At 39.1% G+C, this 24,021-nt stretch overlaps 1 pseudogene; it reads left to right on the plus strand.

Annotated features, from left to right (window-relative positions):
- Positions 1–21,887: 21,887 nt before the first annotated feature.
- LOC118012792 lies at positions 21,888–22,054 on the plus strand (annotated as a pseudogene).
- The last annotated feature ends 1,967 nt before the right edge of the window (positions 22,055–24,021 follow it).

Here is a 24,021-nt window from a genome sequence, read left to right on the forward strand (position 1 = left end):
AGGTAAGTACAACCTGAGTCTACAAAAGATGGACAGAAACAACACTGAAAATCTAACTTCGGGGCGCCTGGGTGGCTCAGTCGTTAAGCGTCTGCCTTCGGCTCAGGTCATGATCCCAGGGTCCTGGGATCGAGTCCCACATCGGGCTCCCTGCTCCGCGGGGGGCCTGCTTCTCCCTCTCCCGCTCCCCCCGCTTGTGCTCCCTCTCTCGCTGTGTCTCTCTCTGTCAAATAAATAAATAAAATCTTAAAAAAAAAAAAAAATCTAACTTCGTCCTCAGGACTAAGAGTGGAAGACATAGGCAGATGGCCAGGAGCCAGGCAAAGGCAGGCATGCAGTGGAGGGGACAGTGGGACGTGGGGGTGGGCAGCAGGGTGACTGTCACAAATATACAAGCCAGCCAGGATAGCAAAGTTCTTTACATCTGGATACCAGCTATGTGGACTGGGGATTGGCCTGATTTAAAGGCACAAGGACAAAGGAGGCCTATTCACCTAATAAGATTTGTATGTATTTCCACCATGAAAATTAAAGGAAACCCCGCAAAGTGAAGTCGGGAGGACAGAAGAGGAGGCTACAACAAGGAGTTGTACCACTCAATGTCTATTACAGGAAGAACTGTCAATTACAGGCCCCAACAGAAGAACGGTCAGCAGGAAAGTATTATCAATTGCAAGCCCCAACAGGGAAAGATGGAGGTTGTACCTGCTATAAGATATCGACTAGCCCTGCAACTAAGCCAATGAGAAACTGTCATCACCCTGAACTTGTGCTTTCCTCAAATGGACTTCCATTCAAAACAACCCGTCCCTTCTTCCTTCTTTTCTTCCATAAACTACCATTCCTCTCCTTTGTTATTGGACTTGCCTATGGTTTTGCTATAGCTTGCATGTCTCGAATTACAGTTTTCTGTTATTCCCAAATAAACACATTTTTGCTGGTAAAATGACTATTTCATTTTTAAGGTTAACACCACAGAGTGAAACTTTTCCAGAACACCTTTTTAACAGTCAATAAGGTAAAAGCGCTGCCAAAAAACAGAATTCCAACAATAATGTGTCTTTCTTTTGGGAAAAGTCTCCTGTCCTTTTAAGAAACACATGCACAGCAGCTAATGAAGAAGAGACACAGAGAGAGCTCCTACTCCCAAGTGGCCCTCAGAATTGACCACAAAGTGCTTTAGAAGGACACTGATATAAAAACCCTTACACAATTTTGCATTTGGAGATTTAAGACAATACTTTTGTCAAAGCATGTCTCCTCCCCCACAGCCTTTTCAAAGCAATAAGCAAAATAACAATGTTTTGTGAACTTTACCAAATGTTAACTGGGAAACCCTACTGTTTTTAATTGTGCTGGAATAAATACAGACCAGGATCTATGAGTGCAAATAAAGTGGTTTCTTTCCCACTCCCCCTTCTCTAGAATCAGCTTTGTACTGATGGGTGGCTATTCCCAAAGGCAAAGGTGAGGTAAAGGCAAGATTGAGGCAGAATCCTCAGAGCCCAACCACTGCGAAAACCATTTCATAGTAAACCGAGAATTTAAGAATACTACTGTTGTGGTTATCCAAATAATTTCCCTTGCCATCATTCTCTATTCTGAAATCACCACTCTCACTATTGCACTAAAATCAGAGGATTTGGGGGCGCCTGGGTGGCTCAGTTGGTTAAGCGACTGCCTTCGGCTCAGGTCATGATCCTGGAGTCCCGGGATCGAGTCCCGCGTCGGGCTCCCTGCTTGGCGGGGAGTCTGCTTCTCCCTCTGACCCTCCCCCCTCTCATGTGTTCTCTCTCTCTCATTCTCTCTGTCTCAAATAAATAAATAAAATCTTAAAAAAATAAAATAAAATAAAATAAAATAAAATAAAATAAATCAGAGGATTTGGGGTTGAATGGGTCTGAAAAGATTTTCTAGCACAACAGGTTCCAAATGTGGGGTCTTCACACCTGGTGAGAGAGGGCAACATTAAAATCAGCCAAGAACCTTTCCAAAATGCATAGTCGCTGGGCCCCATCCCTGAGAACTCTCCTTCAACAGGTTTCAAGGGGGTCCAAGGAATTTGTGCATTTAACAAACTCCTCACATCATTCTGATGTTCAGCAGGTTTAGGGAGCACTGTCAAGTTTAACTTCCCCATTTTACAAATCAGGAAAGTGAGAACCAGACAGTGAATTCATTACAATGCCAGAACTAGCATCTTGATCTCCAAGCTTAATGTATTTTGATGACCTAATCTTATCATTTTTTTCATTTGATCAATACTGCATCATAGTAAACTACAGTGTTTCAGAATATGATCCACCAGAGGTGCCTGGGTGGCTCAGTCAGTTAAGTGGCTGACTTCAGCTCAGGTCATGATCCCAGTGTCCTGGGACTGAGCCCCATGTCAGGCTCCCTGCTCAGCGGGGAGCCTGCTTCTCCTTCTCCCTCTGCAGCTCCCCCTGCTTGTGCTCTCTCACTCTCTCTCTCAAATAAATTAATAAAATCTGTTAGAAAAAAGAGATTATGATCCACCAAATGCAGGAGAATCCAGAATTTGGAGCTAGGCTCTCTTCTATTTTTTTCTACTTCCCATTCCTACTCATTTTAATCCATGTAAAAATGAAACAGCCTCCCAGATACTCCTAAACACCAGCCTCCTGGACTTGACAGGGTGAGGAGAGGAATGTTCCTCAAGAAACAGCCTGCAAATTCACCGTGTAATCAATGACATCCCGTAATTGTATTTTCTCCCTTTTGATCTCTTACGGCTTTATTGTTCTTGAACTCTCAAAGAATCTCCAGTTATACCCCAAAAGAAAAACTGCATCATTATAACTCAGGAACATCGATGTTTTACCTCCGTGGCCCTATTGACTGGTCAGCTTCAACTATCATAATTGCCTTTTTACCTACATATATACATACGTTTTAAGAGGAAGTTGATTTTAAGAACACGTCAACTGTTTTCTTTAATTTCCCTCATCGCATTCATGATTTAAAAAGTGACTCATCTAATGTATTCACAAAACAAAGAGCAAGAAAGAAAAAGTGCAACAATTAAGATAGTGGTATTGTTTTGTCTTGTTTCTTTGAGGGGTAAGGGATAACAAAAACAAGAACAAAAAAAACCCAAAGAGGCTGTTTATTTTTAAGGAAAGGCTCACTCCTGTTGTGAAAATATGTCCAAATTCTATCTGAATTAATTGAGCTCACTGCTTTGCTCTGGGATACAGGTGCACTGTCACTGTGTCTATTTCTTTTTTGGGCATTAAGTTTTAAAGAAGGGAAGGTAATCCTAACAGCCATGGCTTCCCTGCACAGTATGCCTCCTGTTTAGTCCAGGAACTTTATTTACACTTTTTTTGGTATCTTAATAGCCACATTATTTTCCCTGGTATTATCATGTTAACAAATATGTGTTCATAAAAGACTCAAAGCACCCCCATCTATCAAAACTGTCTAAGCTGTAGGGCCTACATGGTATCCTGCCCCCTCTGGGAAGCACTCTAGAATTATCCAGCTTCTACTCTTCTACTCTTCCTACACATCTGGCATCAAGATTGTCTATGCCTTTGCTACTCAAAGTGTGGACTTCACAACAGCAGCATCAACATCACCTGGAAGCTTGTTAGAAATGCAGAATCTTGGCCCCACCTTAGACCTACTGTATCAGAATCTACATTTTACTAAAATCCCCAAGTGGTTCGTATATTCATTCAAGTTTGAGAAGCACCACTCTATGCCATGTAAGTCTTTGTTAGAGTCGGCTTCAAATCTTTTGTCTCCCTCAATTCAATTCGTATACCTTACAGAGAGCAACTGTTGTGTTCTCTCAGTATTTGGTGCCATGGAAGTCTATGATGGAGTTTAAGATAATACTTGTGTAGCAGACACAGTTGGGGGCATGGCCAACAGCTCTTTCTCACCTCAAATCTTATTAACAGTACCTAGACTTCAATCAGGTATGCATGTTCAGGTGCTCCAAAGGAAGTGGGGTCCAGCCCCAGGCCATGGGGACAAATCACAATCCGTTAATGCTGATCATGGTGATCCCACTTATCTTCCCAGTGACTGGAGAGCAGGGAAATACAATTCCAGCCAACTTACTAATGAAGGATGGCCCTTAGGAAAGGATTCTGAACAATGACAAGGGATGCAAGTACTAAAAAGTCCCATTTTTTGATTCTGGATATTTCTTGATGAAGGTGTGCTTAAAACTAAATAAACCATCTTGTGAAGAGGGTTAACCCAAGAGAATACTCACAATGGTTGAGTTGAAAGAACCTGAAGGAAGAACTTGAATCTCTACAGCATCACCATGCCACTGAATTCATTAACCTTGGACTTGCTTAACCTCCAGACTTCTTGTCACATGACCTATAGAAATCAAATTAAGCCATCTGAGTTGGATTTTCATTACCTGGAACGCTAAATATTCTAACTCATAAAACTATTGAATAAAATAATGACCAATAATTAGGGATGTACATTCTCCCTTTACCTATATTATCTCAGGTGATTATTGTGTCAGTTTCAAGCTAAAGACACCATTGTCCCTACTGTACTGACATGGGAACTAAAATTCAGAGAGATGAACAGTTCCAAGATTTAGGATTTGAACCCAGGTTTGCCAGATCCAAGAGCTCAGGCAGGTTTTCCATTTTCCTTCCATGGTTTGACTTGTTAATAGCCATGATAATTTACCATGATCTTTGGGAGGATTATGTTCCAGCTTGGATGGGAAGGGGAGTCCTCTATAGGTTTTCTTGAGAGTAGTTTATTTACTTGCTTTACTGATGACACTGCATGAACAGATGCATGGGTTATCTAAAATGGGAATAATCGGGGCACCTGGGTGGCTCAGTTGGTTAAGCGACTGCCTTCTGCTCAGGTCATGATCCTGGAGTCCCGGGATCGAGTCCCACATCGGGCTCCCTGCTCGGCAAGGAGTCTGCTTCTCCCTCTGACCCTCCCCCCTCTCATGCTCTCTCTCTCTCTCTCTCATTCTCTCTCTCAAATAAATAAATAAAATCTTTAAAAAATAAAAATAAAAAAATAAAATGGGAATAATCGCATCCTACAAAACTCTATTCCTAAAGAATCCCGCAGCATGCCAAGCAGGCTCTAGATGAATAAAATGAAGCTCCCAGTTTGCGGAACTATTCATCGCGAAGAGATGTTGTGTTATAAAATTAATGAATCCTTCCAAGAGAGTTGATAACAATGAACTGATAGTCAATTCCTGACACATACACATAGGTCTCCATAGGTCTAAAATTATAACATAGTACTGTACTTCTTTTAGTCTACCAGTTCACTTTGAAAGTATGTGGCTCAGCTTTCAAATTTGCCCAATTTAGGGGAGCATCTGCAATCATTTGTTCAGATGTTTTGTCTGAAAGAGGATATTAAAAAAATATCCAAATATGTGGAAGCCTCCAAAAACACTTCCTCAATATCTCATGTGCCATCCCCACATGACAGAGTGGTAGAGACACAGCCCTTGAAATGAGGCCAACAGTTTACTCAGGCTGGACTCCAAAATTATAAAAGATGAAAGGCTTTTTGACCCGTCCTTAGCTCCCAAGGTAGTGTCATTCTTATTCTTAGAAATGTCATTTCCTGGGTAAATACAGATATATATAACGAGCCGCGATGTTTTTGAAATAAAAGGAGAATAGACGCTTAGACACAATTAGCAACATTAAAGGAAAGAAGCTACCTTTCCACCAAAACAAGGCCCTGTCCTCACACAAAATGAACGTCTTGGGGCACTGGCCTTCCACTCTCCATGTGCAGGCTAACCTTGGAAGGTCGCCCTATGTAGACAGAACACTAAATCTAGTTCTTAATTAGGTTATTTACTCATACAATGGAAAATTCAGTGGTTATGTAATGCACGTAAACAATGTTTGTCTTTTTTCATTTTGATGTTAAAATCTCTCAAATCTGTTGTTGGAAGTGACCAATTATTTCAGTTAAAAGAAATGAACTAATAATTCAAGCACTGCTAATTAACTCTGGAAATGGTATTAATCCACTCAGCATTTTATCCAAAAATATTCTACTTGAGCTTCTTAAAATAAGGACTCTGACTCATTATTGTGAGAATCAGAAAACTGTGTCTCGGTTTCAAGTCAATAGAACAACAATGAAAAGGACTTATTTCAGTATTTCATCTTCTGATTGAATTTCTGAGTTCACACAGGCATTTCTAGTAATTAAGAGGAAGACAAAAGATGTCCAGGAATAGAGGAAAACGAACCACCCTAATTGCTGAAGTTGAACATGTACCACCAGTTTGTTATTAATGCAACTAAGGAATTTTAATTTTTTCTTCCTAATTAAAAGTTGATTTAAACCCATCTTTTTTGATAGATCAAACCATCCAGTTAGTCAAAGAAGACCCATGATATGATTGATGATTTTTATATATTTTTGGAAGAGAATCTCCAAAATATTAAGCAATCATTCCACGGCCAATTTGCTTAAACTACTGACAGTTAAGGAAGTTAAAATCTTTAACTTAAAATCAGTTTAAAAAAAATACTTATTAATTTCTAAACTGAGATCGTGCCGATAGACATTTTTACTAAAATTGAATATAAAAATTTTGAGTATAAACGCATATTGTTGAAAGTAAAGCATGTTATCTTTAACACACACATACATACAATATTATGATAAAAACATAAGTCTATGGGGATTAAGGAGTGTATTTGTTGTGATGAGCACCGGGTGATGTATGGAATTGTTAAATCACTATATTGTACACCTGAAACTAATTTAACACTGTATGTTAAATGGAATTTAAAATTAAATATAATTCAAAATAAAACATAATTCTAAATAAATTATTATTATTTTTTAACAGTGACCAGTTCATATTTTTTAATTCAGTTAGCCAACATGTAGTACATTATTAGTTTTTGATATAATGTTCAATAACACAAAATAACCCAAGAATTAGAAATCCTGAAGTCACAATTTCTGTTCCTTTTGCACAGCTTATATCAAAACAATAACAAAAAACTTCAAATGATGGCACAGCATTAAAAAAAGAGAAAAAGTTTTTACCTGCTATTTTCAGCCAATATTTAGCTCTTCTTCTCATGAAATAATAAAGGCCTATCACCTTAAAATTTTTCACGAAGTAATATAAGATCATGGCTTTTTCATTGTTTGGGTAATAAATGCTGCTTACTCAGAGGTATATAATTATATGTTTCCAAAGATTGTTTTGTTTTCTAAATTATGAGCCTATCTTATTAGAGTGAATTTTTATTCTTTTTATACAACGTTCAAAGCAAAGCCGAATGGCAGTTGGGTAACAGTCTCAAATTCTCCTTCATTGTGAATGTTGCTTCCAATGCCCAAAGCTCCTGGTGGCACACTTGCAGACTTGATAGAAATATAGAAGTCCTTTACAGCAGCTTACCAGGAAACCTGCGAAGGCTAATATTACATTGACTATTCTTACAGATGAATAAAGGTTTTCTTCTGGAGAAGACAAAAAGTTGCTATAAATATGAATTCTAATAGTTATGGAGATAGGAGAATGGAAGGCATCTCTCTCTCTCCTTTTAAAATCATTTTCCATCAGTCAGTAAAGATTAAACAATCTTTCAGTTCAAAAAAATTTGTAAAAATGGCTCTTGTCTGAATAGAGCTACAATTCAAGATATTTATATTTCATTTTCCTCCTCTAGTTAGAGATTTGCTGACCAACCTAAATCCAAGAAGTTCTGTTCTTGGAGTTCTGCTTTAGGAGAATGGTTTACACAATATTAAAAAGTGGGAAGAGACAGCAAAAATGATCTACTCCAGTAGTTTTCATTACATTTCAAGGTTGGGAACCTTCTGTGTTCTTTTTTATTTCCCCAAACCCCAACAGCTGATGTGATATGAGAACGGGGTTCAAAGGATGTGTAGTAGGAACAAATGAAACATGACTGCTATGACCAACAGATCCTGAACTCTCCCATGAAATTCAGTTTATTAAGTCTTTTAAATGTATCTTATACTTTATGGATGTGTGTCTCTTCCAAACTCAGCATGCAGAGTGACTGCCTCATTTGGTTCTCTTGGACATCCTCGAACCTCTCTGACACCTCTGTGCACCAATGCACTCTCTCTTGACCCTACCCCTTGCCTGAGCCCCTGTAACAGCTAGTTTTCTGAGCCATCAGCCTCACTGGGGTGCAACCTGACAGTGCCGCACACTCTGAGCCTAAGCCCAAGCCCCACGCCCCTCCCTTCCTGCCCACCACTGCCTGGGAGCCATTGAATAAAGATTTCTTGTGGTGGTGCCGTCAACCCCATATAAGTCAACTTGACTGGCCAAGAAGTGCCTGGATTAAACATTATTTCTAGGTGTGTCTGTGAGGGTGTTTCTGGATGAGATGAGCACTTGAATCCATGGACTCAGTAAAGTAGAGAGGGGCATCATCCAATCCCTTGAGGACTGCACAGAACAAAAGTCAGAGGAAGGAGGGATTCACCCTTTTTTTTCGTGCCTCCGTGTTGAGCTGGGTCATCTCATATTGTCTCTTTCCCTCAGACTTGGAATTACATTATCAGACCCCTGGTTGTCAGGCCTTCAAATATATACCGAATTATACCACTAGCTTTCCTGGGTCTCCAGCTTGTAGACAGCAGACTGTGGGACATCTCAACCTCCTTAATGATATGAGCCAATCCCTCATGTTCAATCTCCTTTTATAACCTATTGGTTCTGTTTTTCTGGAGAACGCTGATAGCACATTTCCCTTTTTAGACGATTTTGAAACACATTTCATAGAGCTCTCCAAAAGGTCCTGACAAGAGTGACTATGTCACCCGTAGCAACGGCCCACTCAGCCGCCGATATTAGTTTTCCTCCTTCCCTCTTCCATTTTCCCCAGCCCAGAGCTCCCTTTGCCTAGATTCACTTCCCAAATCATCTACCCACAACCAAGGCTCTGACTTGGGCTCCATTTTGAGGAGGACCCCATCTAAGACACGTAGAACCTCATCATGATCATACCATGGTTACCTGTGAACAACAGCTCACCATAAACTAGTTACTTTACTCAAAGAGCTGACAGACCTAAATAAGAAAATTAACACTGAGTGATACAGTGAGGACGTAAGTAGGATTCAAACCCGGGTCTGCTGGAGACTCAACACTGCCTTCCATGCAATACTTTCAGAACAATGCTCTGCAGATAATTAGAAGGTGGCAGCAACTATACATTACATTTCAAAGTGCTTCGAAGTTGTCCAGGTATTTCCTAATACAGACAGTGAAAACTACTGAGGGCTTTCTCTGTTCCAAGTTCCGTGCGCATTTGTGATCTCATTTCATCTTTACAACAAACACGTGAAATAAGCCAGACCCCATTTCCTCATTTTTGGGTTACAACACCTGCCAAGTAAATAGACAGTCAGTTATTGTTTACTGAATTAAATTGAACTGAAATAGTTTGGAAACTATAGGTCTGTTCCATCTTTCCACTTTCTTTCAGAAAAATGTCGTGGACCGCATGCTCACAAATTTCCTAAAAACTTCCACTTTGTTCTTTGACAATATATTCTGGTGCCTCCAGAACAAAGAGAAACATATTTTCAAAGCACAGGCCGGTAGTATCTTCAAAGGAGGAATAAAAATGTTGGATTCACTCAAGGAGATTAGTATTGTGGAATTATGGAGTCATGGTGAACCTCAGGAGGTTATCTAGTTTATAACCTTGCCTCCAGGCAGAACTACAACAAAGATATCATGAACACATTTCTGTCTGTGTCTACAGGTCAAATCTTATCATAACCCAGGATAATCCCAATCTCCAAATGATTAAAAAGATCCCTCTGATCCAACAATTGGCCAGTTTATTTCAAACAGTGTTTGATAAGGCAAAATTCTAACAAGAAACATTTTAGTGGGCCAGAAAATGAAAACTTAAATGGGAAGAGAATTTCAAAAAGCTACATAAAGACCAAAGATTCTGGGAGCTTGGATTTGCATCTATATGTTCATTTTATTTTTTTGAAATTGCAAACCCTGGACTCTAAGAGAAATTAAAGAGCAAAGAAATCCTGTAACTATAAAACTTCATTACACCAGTAAAATAAATACCTATTTCTTATAAGTCAGGAGTAAACGATTATCATTACATGTACTCCTTTATTAGATTAATAAACATGGTCTTGTTCAAGAGCCCCTGGGCAAATGTACAATAAAAATGTGAACAAGAAGAGGAAAAGAAGGATAATATCTTTGAGCACCTTCTAACCCAGCAAGTGAGTTTTTATGTACACTTTTTCCATTAAAAAATGCAAAGATCGGGGCGCCTGGGTGGCTCAGATGGTTAAGTGTCTGCCTTCGGCTGGGGTCATGATCCCGGGGTCCTGGGATCGAGCCCCACATCCGGCTCCTGGCTTGGCGGGGAGCCTGCTTCTCCCTCTCCTTCTGCTTCTCTCCCTACTCATGCTCTCCCTCTATATATCTCTCTCAAATGAATAAATAATCTTAAAAAAAATGCAAAGATTATTTATGAAAATAGGATGATAATGACCGGGCCTGAAGTGCATGCATCAGAATTCCATCATACGCTAGCTCATTATTAGATGCTTTCTGCATACAGCACGGGTCAAGATACCTCCTCTGAGACATCTCAACTGCATCCAGCAAAGCACAGCATCAGGTTTTCTCACAGTGTCAAGACTTATGAAAAGACAGAGTCAAATCTCTTCATTCACTACAAATGAAGGAAGATAACGAACTAACTTAATTAGCTAATTTATTAATTAAAGATACCCTAAAACTACTGCTATGTTGTCCGTTGAGGATGAAGACGCTGATTTTGTGGAGAGTCATCTAAATGGTAATAGTAGAAATGGCTTTTCCATGATGAACTGGCATAAAAATAGAACATTAGTTTTCCCATTCCCCCTCACACCTGGGTCCCATGAGCACTTACAGTGTTGCCTCTCTGTTATTCAGAACACGGCACTGGTGTATCCAATATCATCTATTTCATGTGTCCTTAACCTCTGCCCTATTTGTGGCCATCCCTGCTTGAGCCACATACCAAATTAAGGACCAGTACCAGCTCCAGGAGTATCCTGGCTATTGGAAAACTCTAGCACATGTGTCCTCTGGAAAACTAACCAAAGTTGTTGTTGCTGGTGTGATTGTTGTTTTAATTTTAATAATTTTATTTGGATATCTTCCTTAAAAATGTGTTTCTGCCTTAATACAAGGTGTAATGCAGCTTAGTAAAATAGTGTAGCATTAGCATTATAGTACAGTATTACTATTACAGTATAGTATTAGTATTATAGTATAGTATAATGTAGTATAGTATTAGCATAGTATAGCATATTAGCATAGTCTGGAAGAATATACCGAATATATGTTTTTGTATCAGTGAGGTAAATAATGTTAGCTGTTATGACAAATCTCAGCAGACAAATCCTGGAAGCTCAATATAAAAGCTGTTTATTTTTCCCTAGTATCCCATCTAATTCATGACTACAGCAGGTAGGTTCCCAAACTCCATGCATGCTGTGCCATGCTGTTGTCGGCTCCAGTCAGTGGAAAGGGAAAGAGAAGGTAGAGGGGGTATAACAGCTTCTTATAAGTCTTGAATAGGAGGGGTGCCTGGGTGGCTCATTGGTTAAGCATCCAACTCTTGATTTCAGTTTAGGTCATAATCTCAGGGTTGTGGGATCGAGCCCTACATCAGGCTCCATGCTCAGCATGGAGTCTGCTTGAGATTCTTTCTCCCTCTCCCTCTAATCCCACTTGGTTTTTCTCTCCAAATAAATAAATAAAATCTTAAAAAATAATCTTGAATAGGAGAGCCACTCATCACTGGGAATCAGGATATGACTGGTATAGCCAGAGGCCATATCTAGATGCCAGGAGGGTTGGAAATTCAGTCCCTGGTTGCACAGCCATTTCCAGCTAAAATTCTATCGTGTGGATGACACAAATGGACTGCACTAGGCAATTAGCCATCTCTCCCACACTGTTCTAGAGCACACCCATAAAAGGCATTCCCTCTTAACTTGTTCTTTGGCTGGGTTTCAGATAGGTGACATTTGCTACATGGCTGATGTACAAGATATTTAATGAAAAGGTAATCTCTCTCCTTATTACGCTTGCTTTACTCACAGCCCATTCATGTCTCAAGTTCTTGCCCACTTGGGTAAAATTTTTAACTGATATCTTAGTGGCTACTCTTCTTTCTGCTTCTAGATCCCTAGCTATATAATACCAAATGCTTAATACTGAAATTTGCAAAGAAAGCTGGTCTTTCTTTTGAGCTGAGCTTAAATGTGGGTTCACGTATAGACCCACCCTGTCTCTAATAAACTCTGTGTCTTTTTTTTTCTTCTGAATCTATCATAGATTCCAAGGTTGAGACAATGTTCTTTGCCAACAGACTCCATCCATCATGGAAAACAAATCTGGTAAGCTTTTTAATTTATTTATTTAACAAATATTTATTGAGCACCTACTATGCATAAGATACTGTGCTAGACTGGGGGCCTGCTAGGCTATATAAAATGCAGTCCTTACTCCCAAAGCATTTATCAGTAACATAAAGAATAAATACAGTCCTTTCTAAATTTTTTCTCCTTTCTCTTTTCCCTCAAAGAAAAAAAAAAGAAAAAAAAGAAAAAAAAAACAGAACAAAAAACCCTCCCAAATACTTATTTAGAGATCAAGTCCAGTAGAGGGCAGCACAAACACACACACACCTCCACTAGTACCCCTGCACCCCCAATAGATCTAGCTAAGTAGATAGAACAAAGTGGAAGTTCCTTACATAGTACCAAGTGCATGGCAGGTATGCAACTGAGTCTCAGAAAAAAAATAGACATAGAGTAGTAAGGAAGAAAGTATTTACAAACAAGGAGATGTGCATTAAATAAAATTAGTATTCTAAAAGATAACAAAGAACAACCTAATTTATTCTTCATGTCTTAGTAATTGTTGCAAAAACACAGCATACATAGAATGCAGTAAAAATCCACTTATAGTGAAAATGCTCTATAATTCAGCTCTATTATCATATTACTGTTTGATTTGTTTTCTCTGAACTCTGATACAGCTATGAAAATGAGAAAATCAAGTGTAACATTTTTTTCATCAGTGAAAATAGAGATAGATGGAACTTAATTATTAAAACTGTCATGTACCTTAGTCACCCACATGCTTAGATAAATTGTCCAGTTCTCCAGCACATTTTAACCATAAAAGAGAGCAAGAGATAAGCACTAACTCATTAACACTGTATGAAATTGTTCAGTTTATTAATAAAAGACTCACTGTAAGAGAGCCTTGTGAGTACATAAGGGAGATTTACAACTGACATTTGCAGAAAAAAATGTGTATGTTTGCTGTTAATAAATTGAGAGCAAAAGTTTTTCTCCTTGTAATAAGCCTATATACATAGGTTGTGTATTGTGTTGTAATTATGGTCTTCAAACCATAGAATTGCTAAATTAGCACATCTAATGAAATCACTACGTTCTGGGGCTCAAAGAACCTTTGTGAGGTCTGCAAGGAAAAGTACTTAGCATGGCATGGCTGCCCTTTGTAGCCACAGAGTGCTGACTCATCCCCTCTAAGTAAATGCCCAATGATTGAGCATCTATTACCGAAAAAGTAAGTATGATATAATATTAACAAGTTTACTCAATCCCACTTTAATTAAAGGGAAAAAAATCCCTTTCATTTGGGAGTAGCAAAGTTTTGTTGGCACCATTATTGGTAGAAATGGCTTCTCCCTCCTTTTTCCTAGGTGAGTGCAACTGAGAGGAACACATAAACATTAGACAAAAATGGCAAAAAAAAAATAAACAATAGACAAAAAAAATAAGACATTTCAGGAACTCTGGGTCACATAATATATTTTATCCTTCTTTCCACTAAGGTTGTAGCCCTTCAGATTTTCACCCTGACATTTGGGTTTTTTAATACTGTATTGGGTATCAGGGTAAACATTTGTCATGCTTTCAGATCAATTTAGAAAAAAAAAAAATCAATACTTTAAAAGAGTATGTGTCAAAATGCCCCTACCCCTTTCCCACTTTGAACTTTCTCAAGCTCTAAAAAGTTTCCTTCAATTTCTTATCTTCTGAAATCTAAGTGCTTCTCCCCCCTGCCCCCCAGGCTTGCATTTCATCAATTCTTGAAAATGAAAACAAAACAAAACAAAAAAACAAAACACCACCACAACAAAAAACACTGTTCGTGCTAACTTGGTTGGTAAAAGAAAGAAGAGAAGTTCCAACAGCTTGGTTAATGACAATTTCCTGAGGGGTAATTCTGGCAAATACACGCATTTCGGAATTAGGTGTCCTCTGAAAGGTAGCAGCACAGGGAGGCCTGAGCTGGGCCAGGAGGACACATCAGAAACTATACACTCACTTGTATGCTAGAAGGGAGAAAATAACTAGGAAGTGCTGCACCAGTTGCACTTTTCTTCAACAGGCATGTTTTAAACAAACAATAGAAACTGCTGCGTTTGATTTTATGAAAGTCCTATAAAGAGTGCATTTCCCCCAAAAATGATTCAAGAAAAGGGTGGATTACTCACTAGCTCCCGAGTTTGCAACGTTCTCACTTGTGTTGGAAGTTTGGGGAAGTTAAGTTTATTCCCCTTGCTAAGGATCTTCATATTAAGGATTCTCAAGCTTTCTACTTTCTCACTGGAAACACAGATGGATTCTGTAGAGTTGCCTACCCTCGCCCTGCTTCCAGATAGTGACAGCAAATGTTTGAGTAGCACTTTACAGCATACAAACGACTTTCTTGTATGAATGCTTGTGTGAGGCACAGAAGAACTGTGACATAGGCAGTGTTATCTCTGTCAAACAGCGAATTGTAAAACCTACCAGAAACAGACAACCTTCACTCTGCCCATCATGAAGCATGTCATCATATGCCACCTCCTGCTTCTACTGGCTGCTTTGTCTGTATGTTTTTTCTCTCCAATTGACTTGTAAAATCTTCCAAAGATTATATCATACACTTTTGTCTCACCCTCTGCTCTAGCACAACGCTGAATAAAAATAAATGTTCTATAAACGAGAGAATGAGAAAAAAATGAAAGAATGGATGAACAAAGAACGACTCATCAGGGAAGAAGCCATTACAATTTATCCTGAGAACCATAACGCCAGAACTTTTGAGTATAAAGAAATGTGGCTCCATGTCTAGGCTGAATCCCTGCCCATTCAATTTGGGGCCTTAATGGCTTTGAAGTACGGATGGAGCACAACTGATACCTTTTTTCTCTGTTGGGCTTCTCTCCTGAACTTCAAGATACCTATTTGGCCACTTTCCCCACTCTCCATAAAATGTCCTCCTTGCCTGAGCTGGAAGATCTGTCCTTCTTCTGAATTTCTATAGTATTTGTAGTCAAACCATCACTCAGCCATTCCCTAGATTTTTTTTTTTTAATTTTTTGACAATCTTGTTTCTCAATTTTAGACTGTCTTCTATTCCTTTTGGATCTTTCAGGATATTTAACATAGTAGCAGAGTCATGTCATGGACACTTATAAATATTTTTATTTAGACAATGGTTTTAGTCATTCATGCATTCAACAAAGATTGTCAAATACCTACTCTGTACCAGGGACTGTTCTGAGCATAGAGATACATCAGTAAACAAAACAAAGTCATTGCCTTCATGAAGCTTATATTCTAGTAGTAGGACACATATATAAACAAACAAGCAAATAACTAGTACAGCAAATGGTGAGAAATGCTATGGGGGAAATTAAGCAGAGAGGTATATATCTTTATATAATATAAGAGTGCTCTAGAGCAGTGGAGTTGGAAGTAAGGACTATTTGAAGCAGATTTAGACAGGGAAGTCCTCACTGACAAGGTAATATTTGTGTAGGGATCTGAATGAAGCAGGTATAGGAAACAGATATCTGAGAGAAGAGTATTCTAGGTTGAGGAAGCAAGTACAAAGGCCCTGAGGCTGTGTCAGGCTTAACACATTTAAAGACCATTAAGTCTTACAAAATGGCTGGAGTATAGTGAGTCAGAGTATAGAAGATGAGGTCAAAATGTTGTGGGGACCAGACTGTAGGCCACTGTAAGGACTTCAGCTTTTATTCTGAGTAAGCTGGGAAGCCATTAATGAGCCTTGTGAAGGAGACTGATATAATCTGATTTAGATTTCATATAATCATTAGGATGAAGATTAGGATGTAGGGAAGCAAAAAAGAAAAAAAAAATGTGAGGAAGCAATAATGGAAGTAGAGAGATCAGTTAGAAAACTACTATAGTTGTCTAGGTAATAACAGTGGAGGTGGTGAGAAATGTCTGGATTCTGGATATATTTAGAGCCAAGAGGGTTTACTTATAAACCAGATGTGGAATGGGAGGGCAGGAAAGGAGTCAAGGAAGATGCTGAGGTTTTGGTCTGGGTGACTAGCAGAATAGGATTGCCTTTAGCTGACCTGGAGAATACTGTGGAAGGAATAGGATCAAGGAAAAAAAACCCACCAGCGAGCTTTTGTTCATGTTTCATTTTAGGTGCCGACTAAACATAAAGGTTGTTAAGCATCTAACTGTGTTTCTGTAGAGAGCCTTGGAGTATAAATATAAATATGAGAGTCAACAGTCTATAATGTTATTTTAAGCCATTAAGACTAGATGAGATCATTTAGGGAGTTAGTGTAGCTAAATAGCAGACGTGAAAAGACTGAGCCCTGCAGCCATATTTATTTAGACGTCAGGCAGATGAGAAACAAGCGAGGAAGAAGAAGAAGAAGGACAAGGAGGTAGGAGAACTAAAAAAGACCAGTGAAAGTTTTATCAGAAAAAGTGCTTCAAGTTAGAAGTTATCAGCTAGGTCAAATCCTGCTGATAGATGGATCAAGATGAGGACTTAAGATTGGATCAAACAACATGGAGGTCATTGGTGGACCTGACAAAAGTGTATTTGCTGGAGTGGTGCCAAAGGAAGCCTGGTCATGACGGGTTCAAGAGATAATGGGAGGAATGGGATTGAAGTGAAGGAGGGGAAAAGTTGCTGGATATAGACTATAATTTTTGATGAATCTTTCCACAGAGAAAACCCCAATAGAATGGTGCTATGTGTGTGTGTACTATGCAGTCAAGGAGGACTTCTTAAAATATGGGAAATATTAGCACATATGTTACTGGCTGATGGGAAAAAGCCAGTAGAGCAGGAAAAATTGATGGCCCAGAATAAAATGTACATATTTTACAAATACCCACTGGATAGGGAATGTGCAGTATTTAGCCCTTTGTGTAAAAAGGGCAGGGGACCTAGCATTTAAAAATTACTCCTCAGTCATTTAGTCTCATTTTGGTACCTGGGTTTTGTTATTGGTTTCCATTTGTTTGGTACACTTGATGGAATTAGGACATTCCTTTTCATCACTTTTGCTCCCTTTTGTGCTTTTATTTTGTCTCGTGCTATCTCAAAACGTTGCTTTTCATAAGAAGGAGAATCAACAGGGTAAAACACAGGCGCCAGGTCTATAAGCCTGTTGTTCGAGCTGCCTCTTAAACTACTGAGTTTCTCACCAGACTGGTGTCAGTTTGAACAAACTTTGCTCTGGGTCGCCAATAAAACTTTTCTGCGTCCTGAGAGCCAGGCTTTGAGAGAGAGAGTGTTCTTCCTGGTTTTATGCCTGCTGGGGGTGTGGATTGTTGGGTCTGCATTTGGAGGAGGACAAATATTAGGGTGGGTGCCCAAGACATGAGTGGCACAAGCACTGCTCTTCTACTAACCGTTGCCACGCCTCTTGGGGGTGTCTAAGTCTCAATGTTCTCCTCCAGGAAAACCTCTCATTTGTAATCTGAATTCTTACGTCTATTTTTCTGGATGGCATAACTTCTCCAAGGATGGTTTGGGCCTTCAGTGGCCACTCTAGGAAACACTTCAGAGGGACAAAACTGTTTGGAAAAACATTTTAGGAAAGAAACATTACTCAGTCTTAATTGGCAGCATTTTTTGATTGGTAGGCAGAGGCCTCCAAATGAATTCTGATCAAAAGTTGCTTTGCTAAAAGATCTTTGGCCAAGCTAGTGAGCAATTTGACAAACTTAAGCAGCAATGAACTAGACTCATTTCCCTAGTAAATCCTCCCCCTCCTTGTCCACCCTCTTGTCCTCTATTCTCGCTCTCACACCTCGGTCAACTCCTCTCTCCTTCCCCTTGTCCATACCCCCTACTTTTTCCCAGTGATTCTCCTAAGACTCCACAATGCTCATTGCCTCTGAAGATCCATCTTCCTATGAGCTAGGTATGTGGGCAACTACAGAACTTAAACTTTGTACCCATGCCAAACTAAGAGTTATAATTAAGGATTTCTCTATACTCAGAGACGTCCAGAAACTATTCACAGGAGAACCTGGAATTTTGGGGGGTGAATAGGACCCAGGGTTACCTGATCTATATTAAATTATACACATATTGGACAGAACTTCAGAGGCTAATTCTTGAATGGCAAAAGCTTATTGAACTGACTCAGAAAGGGACCTACCGAATCTCTCTTTCCATAAACCTAAGGATCAAAACAAAACAAAACAAAACAAAACCAAAAAAGGTCAGAACGTAAGCCAAAGTTTCCTAAAACTCACACCTAAACCTTTCCAATAAAATTTGGTTGGACCGTAATTCAATCATGTAAACAGATAAAAGATGAAATAGGATATTTTCAAGATACACCAGGAAATACCATCAAACAATATTCAGAAGCTAAAGTAGGTTTTGAAGTAACAACAGCTCTTCTATTTCATTTTATCTTTGAGGTTAAATCTGACGTTAGAGACCTAATTAAAGAACAGAAATTAGAATGTGAAATAGCCCCTTTTCCTGACAAAACATTTTGAAAGAGCTTAAGAACAAAAACCAGACAAGACGCAAAATAAGTTTATGGCCCTGCACACCAGACAGCTAGATGACCCACTTTCCAACTGATCACCAATTGATAAGGATAATTATAGATATTGGAAACAGAAGGGACTCTGGAAAAAAGATTGTCCAGTGTTGCAAAATAGAAACCAAGATGAAAATAAAAACCAGAAAATTCACATCAGTGAGCATGGTCCAGGAAACGAAAAGTATCCAGTATCTTTCCCCATCTTTAAACACTGAAGGTAAATTAATTATAAACACAGATGGTCAACTTCATCAATTCCTGGTAGATAGTAAGGTTACTCTTTCTACATGAAACTCTGCCACATTTTCTCAGCTTCTTCTTTGGAATAATCATATCACACTGGTGTTAGGTATTTCAAATAACCCAGAGATTTCTCTAAGTCCAATGACTTAACTGTAACACTTGGACCCTTAACTGAAAAACATCCCTTCTGCCTTCTGATATCACCCCCGCAACTTAACAAGGATAGTCAATGGCTTAACTGTAGAGATCTCTGCTTTGTTCAGTATGCTTCCAGACTAGGACAGTAACTGTCTGTTTGCCTTCACCTGCGGAGGACAACAATATACCTGGACAGGCATGCACAGGGGCACACTGAAGCTCTCTCTTATCTCCCAGTTCCTCAGTCAGACTTAAATTATCTAAAATCCCTTTGTGATTCAGTACTAATATAATATGTAGATGGCCTTTGTTAATCCTTGTTCAGTAAACAAGGAATCCTGAAATGAGGATTCCATTTTCTTGCTCACAGCCTTAGCAAGAAAGGGACATAAAATTTTTGTCAAAACACACTCCATTATTTAGGGCATGATCTATCCCAGGAGGGAAAAACACTCTCTCATGATATATTTTAAAGTATTTTAACTTATCCTAGATATCTTACAAAATGACAACTGAGAGTATTTCCAGGTTTAATAGGATATTGCAGATAATGAGTCCTGAATTTTTCTGAGACTATGACACTTCCATATGAATTGACAATGTCCTGAGTAAGAGACCCTCTCTCCTCTGGAAGCCCAAACATGAACAGGGCTTCTATAAATAACTTGGAGAAGACTCTTCCACAGCTTCCTTCCCTGAACATCCCTAACTATAAAAGATCCTTTTATTTGTACATGAGTGATCTAGATAAGCCCTTGGGATTTTAATTCAACTTCATGGGAACCATCAAAAACCCATCACCTGCCATATCCTCATCCTTGACCCTGGTGCAAAGGTTTATCACCCTTGTCTTAGGGCAATGGAACCTCATGGGGTCTCGTGCAGCACAGACATATTATTACTGTGAGAACATACAACACTTTTCAGCCAGCCAATTAATCTCTTATGACATTGCTATTCTCTCCTTCACATTACTATTCACTGCAGCCCCACCCTGAATTCTGCCATTCACTTGCCCCCACCAGAAGGGGAAGCTCGTGATTGCCTGACTTCAGTTAGAGAATTTTTCTGTACTTCACTCAGATCAGTTACACACTCCCATTGAGAATCCTGACCTAATATTATTTGTTGATGGAAAACTGAAGCCAGATATTATGAAGCAGGATATGGCATCACTAATTTAAGCTTTAGAATATAATCCCCCTACATGAGGTAAAATCAGCTCAGATGGCCAAAACCTCCAGAGTAAACAAATATACAATAGCAGGTATGCTCTTGGAATAATGTGTCATTTTGGGACACTTTGGAAACAAAGAGTATTTCTTCCGCTGGAACCTCCATCCAAAATGGACAAATTAAGCAACTAATAGATACACTCTACTTTTACAGAGGTGGTTATCACTATGGTTGTAGACCATGCAAAAAGAGATCATATGGAAGCTAAAGAAAATGCTCTCAAAATCATTATGCCAAACAAGTAGCCTTAACAAAAGTTGTGAGAGTCTATGCAAATCCTCAAAGGATAAATCTCTGAAATGACTCAAAGAATTCATAAAATATTAATATTTAACCCCTAACTTCAAAAAGAAAGAATGGAAAAAATCTGGTTTCACCTTTCACTCCATCTCCAGTGCTCTCAAGAAAACCACTTGATGGCATCAGATGCTTTTAAATGGATGGATATTTGCTGAATTTCTCCATTAAACTATTCAGCCTGGTGTAGACAAATTGGTTACCGTCTTAAATCAGGATTGGTGAGAAAACTTTAAAAAGAGAGTTGAAGTTATTTTCAGGACATGTGTGAACTGTCAACAACATAATCCTGGAAAAACTATAAAGGTGGGACATAACCAGGAACCAAGGGGTCTAGGGGTCTTTTGAACACCTTCAGATGGTTTTTAATCAAACTCTACTCTCCATGAGATTTGAATGTATTTCAGTTATTGTAGATCTACTCTCAGGATGGGCTGAAGCATTTCCTTGCCAAAAAGCTACAGCCCTTACAGATGCTTAAAAAAGCTTTTTGATTTTGCGTTTCCAACCCAGAGCAGACCAACTTTTATGCCAAGTGACTAAGGAACACATTTTATGGGAACCATTATCGACGAACTCTGTAAGGCTTTACCGCTTATTTAAAAACTACACTGCGCTTACCATGACAATCTTCTGGAAAAGGTGAAAGAATCACTATAATATTTAAATTAAAATCATCAAAACTTTCAGAAACCCTTAAACTCCTCTGGTCAAAGGTAATCCACAAGCCCTTAAAGCCATACAGTCCATTCTTTTGAGGACACATCAGTTATCATCCTGTAAAGTGGTAACTGGAAGGCACAGGCATTTTAGGATTTCACCTCTGATACTAGGCTTGCCCTACTACATGCAATCATGGTAAAATACTGTAAGGGACCCATATATTATACCCAGTCCTATCACCAACAGTTTAAGGCTAGCTTTCCACATCTTCTTAAACCCATTTTCATGATCTTGGGCCAGACGTTTTTATCTATTGGAAAAGACATCAGAGAAAAACTGCTCTTTAATCTCATTGGAAAGAACCTTATGAAGTTCTGTTAATAATAAATACGCAGCATCGCTTCTCGGTCTTTTGGCTAAGATCAAGTGTAATAATAAAATACAGCAGTGAAAATACAGCAGTGAAACTCCAGGTAATCCATCATTGGGCTCATATTTCACAGCTAAAGAAGCAATTTTAAATTTGAAGGCTACTCCAATACAGCTTTTCAAATTGATTCTCAGAGATCCACCAGAAGCAGCCAGTCTTTGGTAGTATGCAACTGACCCAAGATCTTCAAAACAAGCTAATAACCTCAGATAGTAGATAACTTTCACCCAGTACACAGACTTGGTGTTTGCTTATAATAATTTTTCTTCTCATTTTCTATAAACATCTAGTTGTTATTCCTATAATGACCTTTTCCTCTTTTCTTCCCTTATTGTAACTGTTAGAGCAGAACATACTCATTTTAAAGCCATTCTTACATTATCCCAAATAGTAGCCTCTGCTTTCAATCTTACTATCTGCTGGATATGTCATCAATTGCCAGACCCCCATAGTTAAAACTTCTGGCAAATTCCAGTCTCATCAAATGAGACCATAGGGAATAATATCTGTTGGCATTTACACTTTACCTACATGGACAAATGACCTTAAACAAATCAATCTGTGACTGTGTTAGTGTCCGTCTCTCCCAGAAAAAAATAACCAATTATTACAATCTATTGATCAGACACTAGGTAACTCTAAAATTGAATTCAACAACCTTCATATTGATGGGTTAAATGATTGCCACCTATAAGAAACTAACAGAGATCCAGTAACCCAGCTAAGGTAAGGTCTTGGTTTTGACCTTGCCTCATGAACAACTCCTTCATTCCTGATGCCAGGATTACTATTCCAGTAATAGAGGATACTACTTTTTTTGTGGCCAGGATACCTGATTTTGTTTGCCTCATTCTAAAACCTCAAGTACTTCAGGAATAGTATTCTGATACTTTCTATACACAGAGATCCTAATTCTATAAATCACCAAGGCTCAAAATTTCAACTCAGACAAGAGCTCCAAAGCGAAGCCCATCCTTGATTATTCAGGCATTCTACCTGGTTGCTCACATAACTCATTCTTTATGTTAAAAATCAAAGCAGTAGTCTCATCAGCGGAAATTATACAAATAGGAAGGACTGTAATGCATTTATCAGCAACTCTGGCAGAAGTCATTAACAATGCCATCCTGCCCTAAATGGAATAGAGAGCCATCTAAACTCAACGTCACAGGTACTGATGGGCAATTGCACTGCTCTAGCTTTCTTGTTGTGCAGCTATGGTGGTGTCCATGCCACCAGTAATACTTCCACCTGTGTTTGCATCAATGAAACAGACAACACAGAATGGCCTACAAACCTTACAGCCTATGGGACTTGAACTCTTGGCCTGGGTTGAATAATTGGGGTTCCTAGTTCCAAAGCATCTTACAGGGTTGCCTATCTTGGGTTCTTGTTCTTATCATAGTGATCATGATGCTGGACCACTGCATCCTATCCAGAGCCTTAAATGCTTCTGCACAAGTGCTCTCTCCACTTGTGCAGAAGCTCATCATGATCTCCATGATGATATAACAGCAAAAAGCTAGTAGATGAGAAATAGTGGATAGAGTCAAGAAAATGTCATGATACTGCTGGCTATGGAGACAACTGGACAATCCTCAAAGGGGAAGATCTGATTCTCTAAAGTTTGGTGAAATATTCATCCTCACAATTGAGAGAATGATCAAAAGCGGGGACAAAGAGATGAACATACAAATGGACAATGGCCAGACCATAGATGACAATAGATCTTTGGCCCACAACTTTGCAGCAACCATCCCAGGAAGTCAAACTGCAAACTCTGCACTAACTGGCCCATAATGGCCAGGAGTTGGTCACTGACTGCCAGCTTCCCCATTGTGTTGTCCCCTCTTCCAACATAAGACCAACCAGAGAAAACCAAATACACTCCTCAAACCAATCATATAAGATGCACTCACCCTCTAGTGAGGCCACCGCAGGCTTCCTGAACAACTTCCCATCAGAGCATAACCAAAACCATTTCCTTTATGCACCATAAAGCTATCCCACCATTCTGCAAGCCTTTGAGTCTCTACCAGACACAAAGTGATGGTGGCTGACTTCTTGCTATAGCAAGCTCTAAGTAAATAGCCTCTAACC

Source organism: Mirounga leonina, unplaced genomic scaffold, assembly GCF_011800145.1.
Source record: "Mirounga leonina isolate KUSES-001 unplaced genomic scaffold, KU_Mleo_1.0 Mir_151, whole genome shotgun sequence".
NCBI classification, from domain to species: Eukaryota; Metazoa; Chordata; class Mammalia; order Carnivora; family Phocidae; genus Mirounga; species Mirounga leonina.